We start from the raw sequence: 12530 nt of genomic DNA, 5'->3' as shown, positions 1-12530 counted from the left end.
TTATATTCACGAGGAATGCCACAGAATCCGCGAAAACTTCACCTACAATCCAAGAGAAACTATACAAGAATATACAATGTACCACCATTACAGGCAAACCCTCTCGTACAGAGCAACGAAATATAAAATGGTTTTACTTTGCGCTTGGCTCCGTGTTCATACTGGGCAACCTAAATATATTTCCGCGTGCATCGAAATACGTAGGACCTACTCTACACGTGCTGTCACTACTCCTACCACTACCCTTACTATTAATTTCCTTTACAAAATATACTATAAATTGGTTGAGCGCCAGTTGCTGTAATAAGCAACAAAATTCGGAGACAGTGTGATGCACTGTCACCAATTCTTTTCAACTGTGTGCTGGAGAAGATTATCTGGGAATGGGAAAAAGAACTGGACAGAAAAGGATTACATAACCAAGTATACATTGGAGGATCAAAAAGTGGTATCATGATTAATTGCCTTGCCTTTGCTGATGACCTTGCACTGCTATCTACGAATACTGACACAGCAATAGAACAGCTGAATGTACTAAAACTACAAGCAGAAAAAGCAGGACTACAGATTTCTTTCGAAAAAACTAAATATATAACTGTTACGGAGATTCCGTGGAGCAGAAAGGGGTGAAAGAATGTGCTGGTGGGAACAGGTCTATCTACTATCTAAGTTAAAACTGTAACATAGGTTATATTTCTTTTCAAAAAAAAAAAAAAAACTTAACAACTTTTCACTTAGTGAAATAACAATGACAAATTTGGATCGAAACAGACTTTCAACGTATTAGGTCGTGTTACGTACATGTAGTACGTGTTGAAGGGATGTTAAGTACAGAACAAAAATGGCCAGCCGGACACCAGTGGGATCCGAACCCACAACCTCCCGATTTCGCGAAATTCTACTGGTGCCCGGCTGGCCATTTTTGTTCTGTACTTAACATCTCGTCAACACGTACTACATGTACGTAACACGACCTAATACATTGAAAGTCTGTTTCGATTACAATGCGGTCGTGAAAATTCAATATTCACAAATTTGGATATTAAAATAGAGAATCCCAGAATAGGAAATTTAACAATTTTGGGCTTCAAGCCCCTAGTTTACAAATTTACAATTTCGCAAAAGTGGCATTATATAGACAAGGACAGAAATCTCCCAAATTCAAGAGCACTTTGCTCCAAAGGTTACAAATCTATAGCCTCCCAGAGGCACACCTCACTATTACAGGAAATTCACAATCGCAGAAAAGAGCTTACATGCTCTCCAACATTAACCAAGGAGACTGCGCTCCCAATTTCTTACCGCCTACTCAAGGCAATATTACACAAAATCTAACACCTTCCGGCCTCTCTAGGCCCAACCTAACATTTACAATTTGTACACAGGGGTATCTATTACCTAAACTACTGGGCCTTCGTGGAAAGAAGAACAGGTTAAATTACTGGCCCGAACACAAAATGAATGGAGGCGTACACTTGCACTCCTAGAAAATTAAAAACCCTAATTGGGCTCTCAGCCCGATGATGCAGAGGCTAATCCCAAGCTACTGAGGTGACTAGAATGGAGGTTAATTTAACACTTTACAGAAAAGAGAAAATGTTACAAAATCATAGTCACCTCAAATTAAGTTGAAGGGGAACTCGAGAGGGTAACAACGCACTCTCTATCCCCGATCTACAGTTTAAGATTTGTATGAAATTTTACATTAGCCGAAAAAAAGTTTACATTTTATAAAACAGGAGGTTACATAGTTAGAAATTAGAACCTTCCCCTCGTGTAAGTCTGCGGAGGTAGCTACAGAGAAATATGACTGGTGGCCATTACCTGGGCTTCTGAACTGCCTGGTGAAGAAAGAGGCGCCCCGCCTCCTGTCTTAACGCACACACACTCTCAGAAATTCGGCGATCAAAAGACAAGGTAGCCTGAAAGGGCGCAGCTTATATACGCGAGGGGACGGTTCTAGAGGGTTCTGGACTAATCCGGACACACCTTCGCAATTTTATTCGCAGAATCAAAAGTTGCATCCAAAAACCAACAAGAAGCCTGTGATAGGCTGAAAAATAACTACAGAAAAGTTTTAATTGGCCAGACACCAAAGCTGGCGGGAAGAGAAGGAAGTGTTGCAAACCTTGATATATATAAAAAATAAATGAAAGTTAATTTACTTGAGAACAGCCATAAACACAAAATTTCTTTCAATAACAAATTATTCCACCTTGCACCAGAGTGCGTGACCTCAGTTTTTGTAGACATCTATGGAGAAAAGTTCAAACTTCTTGATGTACACCAAAACAAAACAAAACAAAACAAAACAAAACAAAACAAAACAAAACAAAACAAAACAAAACAAAACAAAACAAAACAAAACAAAACAAAACAAAACAAAACAAAACAAAACAAAACAAAACAAAACAAAACAAAACAAAACAAAACAAAACAAAACAAAACAAAACAAAACAAAACAAAACAAAACAAAACAAAACAAAACAAAACAAAACAAAACAAAACAAAACAAAACAAAACAAAACAAAACAAAACAAAACAAAACAAAACAAAACAAAACAAAACAAAACAAAACAAAACAAAACAAAACAAAACAAAACAAAACAAAACAAAACAAAACAAAACAAAACAAAACAAAACAAAACAAAACAAAACAAAACAAAACAAAACAAAACAAAACAAAACAAAACAAAACAAAACAAAACAAACAAAACAAAACAGTTTAGGAAACTTAGAAATGACAAACTTCTTAATTATTCAGTAGTGACATCTTCTGATTAATGTCCCAACTTCATGCAGTAGCTGTTTTGCTTGATATATAGAGTTCTTTAAGGCGCTTCTTTTGAAAGAGCGGAATTGAGGTGTACCTCAAGGTACAATATAAACATCCAAGTATCCCCTCGGTACCTGAAGACAGAACACGGTTAACACTTTCAGCCCCAGAGGTATGGAAGGCACATTTCCTCCCAGCCCACGATGTTTTAATTAACACGCGCTCAGCCCCATGTGAATCATTCTGATACACACCAAGTAAGGCGCTCAGCCCCATGTGCATCATATTGACACACATGACAGGGCCTTGTTCTTCAAAGTGTGAGGCTTTCAGATTCACACGTACATTGAAATAGCATAGTGTCTTCTTCTCCCTGGGGCTGTGGGACCACAGGACGGTGCTGGGTCGTATATTGGTCAAGTAAGAACAATGTGCTTTGGTTGCCCAGAATTCAAGTACATGTGTATGGACTGTTTTTTCAAGAAACATAGATATGTAGCGAAGTAACAGAAAGTAAAATGTTGCTCTTAGTAAAATGTAAAAGAAATCAGTTGAAGGAATCTACTGAGTTTTGTATGTATTTACGCCTAATGCTGATTCCTGTGTCCATTTTTTAAATTTCAAATTCTTGTCACCTAATCTAACCTCGCCTATTCTAACGTAACTTAACCTAACCCTGGTAACATAAAACAATATCCAAATCTGTATGGAAGTGTTTGAAATAAAAATAAATTAATAAATAATATTTTTAAACTATTTTTGTGCGTGTATTAAAATGACGCACACGAAAAGTGCATACATAACTTACTCAGAGCCCATGTGCATCTTATTGACTCACACCTTATTTAGGAGAGTTCAAGATGAGAAAATGTTTTTATTTGTTTTAAAACACCTGTAGGCCACCAGAATAACGAGTTCATGCAATAGTAAGCCTTGGGCTGTGGGTGAATTTATCAACTTTCTGGCTGGGTTTAACGGTGTATCAATTTGATACACATGGGGCTGAGCTCATAACTTACCATGTATCAAATTGATACACATGGGGCTGAAAGTGTTAAATAGAAAGAGTTGATAGCTTTAAGTACTTGGGTGAAATAGTGCAATTGAAAACTAATGAAAGAGAAGCATACAACACCAGACGGGAGAAAATGGCTGCGGCTTTTCGTAGGACATATCCTATATACAAGAAGAAAACCTTCTCCAGACGAACTAAACTAAGGCACTACAATACAGTGATTAAAACGGAATGTCTGTGCGCTAGTGAATGCCTCCAAATGACAGGGAAAGCGGGACTGAGAGAAGCTGAGACATTCCAAAGAAAGATCCTTCTCAAAATAATGGGTCCAAAGATTGTGGATGGACAGTATAGGTTGCGAGGAAGGGAAGAACTTCACCGTGACAATGAAAGACTGAGTCCATGAGAAAACGGAGACTTAAATTCTATGGGCATTGTAATCTTTTGATGAATACTAATAAATAAAATCATGAATAAAATATATATAAATAAAATTACACAAAAACTTAATAAAATTAATAAGCATAATTAACCGAAATGTCCGTAGTATGGGCGCCAGAGTTCACCAGAATGGATCCCTCGAATTTAGATAAGAGCATGATAAACTTTATATCCCAGGGCGTGTACATAATGCTGCGTACTGGTACATCTGCTGCAGGCCTTACCTAACCTCCTGAAAACGACTAATTAGGTAGGAACTGCACCTAGGTTCATCAATAACACTGATTCTAAAATAGCTAACTATATTCTTAACAAATTCCGTGCATGAGCACCTCATCAACATACAACATTATACATATAATACACATATAAAATATTGCTGGAAGACCCCATATTTACAACAACAACAATAATGAAAACCGTGGGAAAACGAAAGCGAGAACTAAGCTACCATTTGTAGATAGTCCGATGAACAATGTACATGTATGAAGATAAATACCCTTCACTGTCTCTATATCAATTCGACTTACCGATTCTCATAATCGGCAGTTATCACATCACACAGATACTGTACCTTGTACTACTGTGTTCACATATTTTAACACTTGTTGTAAAGATATATACACACGTCTGTCGATCCTCAACATAAATTTATGGAAAGTCTGAGATAGCTTTCACCAACATATAATGCTAGGCCGCCACAAGTGCTACAATACTTAATGCGCAAGCACTCTCCACAATCAGCCACTTTCCACGAACATAACACGACTACGCTCCACGAACGTTTGAAGTCCAGTCCATTGCAGCCATGTCACTCCAGTACCGTGTATCAGCACCACTTCCTTCTCGTACAGTGCCTCAGTTGTAGTTGTAGTTGTAGTTATCTTCCTTCTCGTTCCTTTACAATCACCTCTACAATCACCCTTACAATGTTCCTTACAATGTCACTTATCCAGTGTCTTGGTTGCCGCCGTATCATCAACCTTTATAGACATCAACATCCCCCTCCTCTCAGATGATACGTCTGGATTGGTCCTTGCCCACCAATCATGAGTGATCTCTAGTCAAGACCAAGCCCTGAACTTCTCCTTTCTCCCAAGAGATAAACAAACACTCGGGAGTTTTACATGAATCACCAAATTTTCCCTGGTACAACAACAAGCTTATCTCATCAGGCTGGGATATATACATGAGTAATGGAATTTCCTGACACAAGTACATCACAACAGACACTGGGGCAGCCATATGACTCATTCAAATTACCAGAGTTATTAAAGCAATGTTTTCCCACTCGTGCAAAACAAATTACTCATACCTACATATGTGGATATCTTCCAGCTTTCCAATATAAATGGCAAAATATACAAATGAAATACTGATAATAATAATAATAATAATAATGATAATAATAATAATAATAATAATAATAATAATAATAATAAATCGAATACTGACAATAATATCTCTAACTTCTACATATAATTCGGGGGTGTGATATATGTACTATCACAGCATTTATTTAGAATGGATGAGAAAAGACTAACGAAAAGGATTTTCACAATACTAGGGAGCAGACCTAAAGTGTCGGACAAATGGTTCAGGGAGGTGAAAAAGGATCTCGAACAGGTGGGACTAAATTCAGAAGAGATCTCAAACCGAACAAAGTTTAGGTCAGTGATCGACAAATTCCAGGGCTTCCATGACGAACCAAAACGTAACCGTGGTTGGACGGAAGAAAGAAGACAGACTGCCAGAGAAAGGATGCTAAAGTTTTGGGCTGTGAAGAAGGCTTCCAGAAATATGTAACTGTTACCTAACGTTGTCTCTAACGGCCGTAAACGATTATTATTATTATTATTATTATTATTATTATTATTATTATTATTATTATTATTATTATTATTATTATTATTATTATTATTATCATTATCCATCCAAGCGGTTTCATTTGTATGAAATGGTTCCAATAACCCTGTAATATATCAGCACGATGTGCCACATGTGATGTCGATCGCTTGCCCATTCGTCCATAAGCACTATTGACGCTCGTGTGTGCTCGCGTGCTGAACCCTGATCCTAGGTATTGTATCGGTTACGTTTGATGCTCCGTGCTCGCGTGCTGAACCCTGATCCTAGGTATTGTAGCGGTTACGTTTGATGCTCCGTGCTCGCGTGCTGAACCCTGATCCTAGGTATTGTAGCGGTTACGTTTGATGCTCCGTGCTCGCGTGCTGAACCCTGATCCTAGGTATTGTATCGGTTACGTTTGATGCTCCGTGCTCGCGTGCTGAACCCTGATCCTAGGTATTGTATCGGTTACGTTTAATGCTCTACTGTAGGTCTGTAAACAACAGACAGTGAATTAGAGTACACGCTATCTCTGTAACAATTCATAAATGGCATGACGAAAGCAACTGATGTAATTTTACAGTCAATCTGGTTACCGCTTATCAGGTGCACTGATATTCTAGGAAATTGTGCTCAACAACTTACTTAAACTCTTTATATGCTCGATGAATTACACTTATGAAATACGAGTTTGGTATTTGGCTGAATGGTAAACATTGAGGCCTTCGGTTTGGAGGATCCTGGGTTTGATTTCCTGCCGAGACGGGGATTTTAGTTACGTCTAGTTAATTCCCCTGGCTTGTATCCGTCTTAATGCATACCTCTTCATTCACACACAAGACACTATCAACCGGTAGTGAATAACCCCGCCACACAATGTATACGTCAGGAAGGGCATCCGGCCATAAAACTGGACCAGATTAAGAACACAGGTGGCACCTGCGCCTCCATTAGGGTGTACGATAAGTTGTGAATAATAATAATAATAATAATAATAATAATAATAATAATAATAATAATAATAATAATAATAATAATAATAATAATAATAATAATAATAATAATAATAATAAGGTCCGCCTCTGTGATGCAGTGGTTAGTGTGATTAGCTGCCACCCCCGGAGGCCTGAGTTCGACTCCCGGCTCTGTCATGAAATTTTAAAATCGGTATGAGAGCTGGGGAGGTCAACTGAGTAGAGGGGGTCCGATTTCCACCTCAGCCATTCTCGAAGTGGTTCTCCGTTGTTTCTCACTTCTCCTCCAGGCAAATGCCGGGATGCTACCTAACTTAAGGCCACGGCCGCTTCCTTCCCTCTTCCTTGTCTATCCTTTCCGATCTTCCGATCCCCTCACAAGGTCCCTGTTCAGCATAGGAGGTGAGGCCGCTCGGAACGAGGTACTGGTCCTTCTCCCCAGTTGTATCCGACCTAAAGTCTCACGCTCCAGGACACTGCCCTTGAGGCGGTAGAGCTGGGATCCCTCGCTGAGTCCAAGGGAAAACCAACCGTGGAGGGTAAACGGATTAAGAAAGAAAGAAAGAAAGGAAGGAAGGAAGGAAGGAAGGAAGGAAGGAAGGAAGGAAGGAAGGAAGGAAGGAAGAAATTATAATAATAATAATAATAATAATAATAATAATAATAATAATAATAATGTCCGACTCGTTGGCTGAATGGTCAGCGTACTGGCCTTCGGTTCAGAGGGTCCCGGGTTCGATTCCCGGCCGGGTCGGGGATTTTAACCTTAATTGGTTATTTCCAATGGCCCGGGGGCTGGGTGTTTGTGCTGTCCCCAACATTCCTGCAACTCACACACCACACATAACACTATCCTCCACCACAATAACACGCAGTTACCTACACATGGCAGATGCCGCCCACCCTCATCGGAGGGTCTGCCTTACAAGGGCTGCACTCGGCTACAAATAGCCACACGAAATAATAATAATAATAATAATAATAATAATAATAATAATAATCACTTTCATCATAATACGAATATCCTGAACCTAAGCTCTGACACAATGACACTTTCTCTTCCGGCCTCTGGTAAGTGTATCCTTAGACGTCGCTGCATTATGTCTTTCGCCATGGTACGGACTGATGTGGCCATCTTTAGGGATGAATTCTTGCGAACTAGAGTTTACCAACGAAAACACTGTTATACATTCGTAAATTTCGTCTTTGTTTACGATTTACTAAGTTAAAACAATTCTTGTTCGAAAATACACAGGAATTTTGCTTAGCACTGGAATAGTATAGCAGTACCTACACTATCCATTCTACGAATTGCCCAAATACTTCTAATAATCTTAGAATAAGCTGTAGCAATTATTCAATCATATGTGTTTGTCATCTAACACCTGGTAAGACCCGAATTAGAGTATAGTTTCAGTGCATGCTCTCACCAGTATTACTTGATACCTGAACTGAAAGAGATCCAAAGCAAAGCAGCACCGTTTGTGCAGTGCAGTGTTACGAAAGAGTCGCAAACTATGGAACGGGAAGCCTTGGAAGTAAGGAGACGAGCTGCTCGACTAAGCGGTATGTTTCGAGTTGCCTGTGGAAAGATTGCGTGGAATTACATTAGTAGATGAGTAAGAAGTGGAATTTTCAAGTTAGAAGAGATCATAAGATGGAGATAATATCGGAATTCAAAAAGACAAATTGGGGCAAATATTAATTTATAGGGAGTGGAATTAATGATGGGAATAATTTGGCAGGGGCAATGTTCGATACATGTTCATTTTCTTTGAAAGCATTTAAGAAAAGACTTGGTAAACAACTGATAGGGAATCTGCCAACTGGACGACAGCTCTAAATGCAGTTCAATGATGATTGACTCCAGAATCCTTACATTAGTTCTCTTCGAAGACGCAATAAAGAATGTTTGAAAAGACAAATCAATCTGTTTCTCTAGTCCGACACCAGTCCGTGCACAACTGAAGTATCTAATTGTAAGAACGGTCGACGATATATGCCGCTACTATCCGACGAGGTTCGGAGCATCTCACATTGTTCCGATGTTATCTTCTCACAGGAGGTTGGGTAACATCATGGATGATTTTTTCCGTCCCAGTGTTGCTGTACCGTGGATGTCGAACTATTGTCCGGACGTCGCGCAGCTGTGAGCTTGCATTCGGGAGATAGTGAGTTCGAACCCCACTGTCGGCAACCCTGAAGATGGCTTTCCGTGGTTTCCCAATTTCACACCAAGCCACGGCCACTTCCTTCCCACTCCTAGCCCTTTCCTATCTCATCGTCGCCATAAGACCTGTCTGTGTCGGTGCGACATAAAGCAGATTGTGCAAAATAAAATATGTCTGGAGGTTCCGCGCCAGGTTAATTTTCCCCGCCCAAATCTATGTCGTCTTCTATAATCACTGTATGTCCGGCTCCATGGCTATATGGTTAGCGTGCTGGCCTTTGGTCACGGGGGTCCTGGGTTCGATTCCCGGCAGGTCCGGGAATTTTAACCGTCGTTGGTTAATTTCGCTGGCACGGGGGCTGTGTGTGTGTGTTGTCTTCATCATCATTTCATCTTCATCACGACGCGCAGGTCGCCTACGGGAATCAAATCAAAAGACCTGCACTTGGCGAGCCGAACATGTCCTCGGACACTCCCGGCACTAAAACCCATACGCCATTTCATTTCATCAGCTTTATGAGGCTGTATTTGTCTTTGCGGAAGATGTGACCGAAAAAGGCAGCTTTCCTGTGCTTTGCGAGAGTTAAAACTTCAAATGGCGCGTGGCTTCTGAAGAGGCCTGGAGCAGGTCTTTCCAGTTGACTCCCTATAGGTGACCAGTGCGTCTATGAGAATGGGGACTTATCTAAGATAGATTCTAACGATGAAGACGGCACATATACCCAGTCCTCGAGCCAGAGGAATTAACCAATCAAAGCTAAAATTCTCGACCAGTCGGGGAATCGAACTCGGGGCCCCTTGGACCAAAGGTCAGCACACTAATAATTTAGCGAAACCTTGCGCCATTTTTGTCCCGCCAGAAACGTACTCCCTCCAAGGACAATGGATGCAGCAAGATGGACCCACAGTCCTACCGTGGGTAAGTCACTTACCTCCGCCTGTAGAATAACACCCACGGTATTCCCTGCCCGTCGTAAGAAGGGACTAAAAATGGCCTCAGGGGCTCCTAACTTGGAAGCGTGGGTTGGTGACCACGGGGCCCTTAGCTGAGTCCTGGCACTGCTTCCACTTACTTGTGGCAGGCTCCTCTCTTGGCCAACTCTTGTTCTTTTCTGATCCTGACGGTATTAGGTTTGCGAATCCTGCGAAGTCTTACATTTCCACGCAATTCGTGGTCATTGTCTTTCTTTGGCCGATGCCTTCATTTTTCGGAGTGTCGGATCCCTTCCATTCTTTCCCTCTGATTAGTGTTATAAAGAGGATGGTTGCCCAGTTGTACTTCCTCTCAAAACAATAATCACAACCACCACCACCATCAGTCACTTACCCTTCTACAACTATACCTTGGAGATCGCTTAATTTCTCGCGGAACTCCATTCCCGGACCCTTCCTGTTCTCCGGATCTCACTACCCCAGATGCTTAGAAAGAATCAGTTTTCAAGACGGATGAGGCCCCTACAGATATTCCCGAATTGCGCGAGAATATAACGTAATTTTGTGTGTCCTAAATTACAATAACATTAAATTCGACCATGGATTTCACTCGGTGGAGTCTTATAGTATGATAAGTCACTTAGTAATATTATAACAGGTGAAGTTTAAGAGAGCAAGAATCTTGAAAAAACTAGATGCTGGCACCAATATCATAAACGGCCCTGTATAAAGAATTCGTTTGGGCCCGACCTATTTATAGACAGGCCTACCATGTTTGGAAACTAGCTTGCGTGACTTTATTGTCAACGGAAATAAATAACACATAGTACATTCATATTTTGTTATCTGTAGTTATAAAATTGGTCCTTCAGTAGAATACCACTAAATTTCCTCTCCACTGGCCATATTTAAATAATTGAAATGGTCCTTAAACTGCTGTATCTGGAGTTTTGAAGAAAATCTTTGTAAAATAAGTTATAGCAAATGCATAAACTTTAAGCATGAAAAATTGAAGAATAAATACATTTAAGTGAGATCCTTTCTGAAAATGATCGAACGAAATGGGTCAAAATCGTTTGTTGCCATTTACAAATTGGCTTAGGTCCTATAGCCTAAGGTCCTATAAAGATCGTTGACGGAAAGAAACATATAAATAAATAAATAAATAAATAAATAAATAAATAAATAAATAAATAAATAAATAAATAAATAAATAAATAAATAAATAAATAAATAAATAAATAAATAAATAAATGTGATCAAAGGACGACAAGCAGTAGGCACATGTACAGTAAATTAATATAATGTAATGTCACTTCTCCTTGAAGAATGGTCAGTGTAGTGGCCTTGGGTTCACAGGTTTCCGGGTTCGAGTCGCAGCTGAACCAGGGATTTTAATTCCTCTGACTCAGGGACTGGTATTTGTGCTCGTTATAATACACATATCTTCAAGCAAGCCTACATACAACTCACCACACTACCACACACGCAATAATGAATATATCCCTCCACATAGGGTTGGTGTCGGGAAGGGCATCCGACCGTAAAATCAGGCCGAACTCACATTAATTTCCTGACCCCAATACATTGGGATAAAGGCCAAGAAAAAGAAGGAGAAGAATAAGAAGAAGGAGGAGGAGGAAACTCATTTCACAGTCTTTTGGTTGCCTCCACTTGAGGGCTGCTAGTAAGATATGATGATAAAGATGTGTAAAAGTAAACATAACTAAGTTGATATCTGAAAACCTGTGAAGAAAGAGGGTAACTAGGGAGGGTATTCTGTTAGGTACTAGACCTCTTTGTCAATAATCCAGCTAGGCTATACGGTATTTATATTAGGCATTAATTAGACGTCCGAGTTCAATATTTGTCCACAGAAAGTTTGATTGCCTAAGCACTGAGTACACGAAGAAGGTAGCAAATTTTTTATTTAATTTATGAGTTCTTCTCGTGTAAACACCTCAGCGTAAGAATAATGTACTTAGAATGGCAGCCAGATTCAGCCACTTTGCAAGATGGAAGCCGTTCCCGACGCACAAGCTTCCGCTAACGGACCGATAGATGGTGCAAGCGGACTCAATAAAATACACGTTAAGGTAGCCTGGCGAGTGTGCGCGAAGCAGCTAAATGCTATGTTTATTGTTTATAGCCTCCATTTTATCACGATATATTAGTTGCTCCCAGGAACATTTGCTTCATACCGTTTTAATTAATGCATAATATGATATGTATCGTTTCTAGTCTTTATGGGCCATGACCCGAAAGAATCGATCGTCAGACACGCGAGTAGGATCTACTTTTATAAATACAGTATGTATATAAGGGTGCCCTCACCAGGTGTAAGAATAGATAACTGTGTTGCATTATGGCTCT

The sequence above is a fragment of the Anabrus simplex genome, chromosome 3, assembly GCF_040414725.1.
Source record: "Anabrus simplex isolate iqAnaSimp1 chromosome 3, ASM4041472v1, whole genome shotgun sequence".
NCBI classification, from domain to species: Eukaryota; Metazoa; Arthropoda; class Insecta; order Orthoptera; family Tettigoniidae; genus Anabrus; species Anabrus simplex.
The sequence above is the reverse complement of the archived record's forward strand: the minus strand, read 5'-3'. Positions refer to the sequence as shown.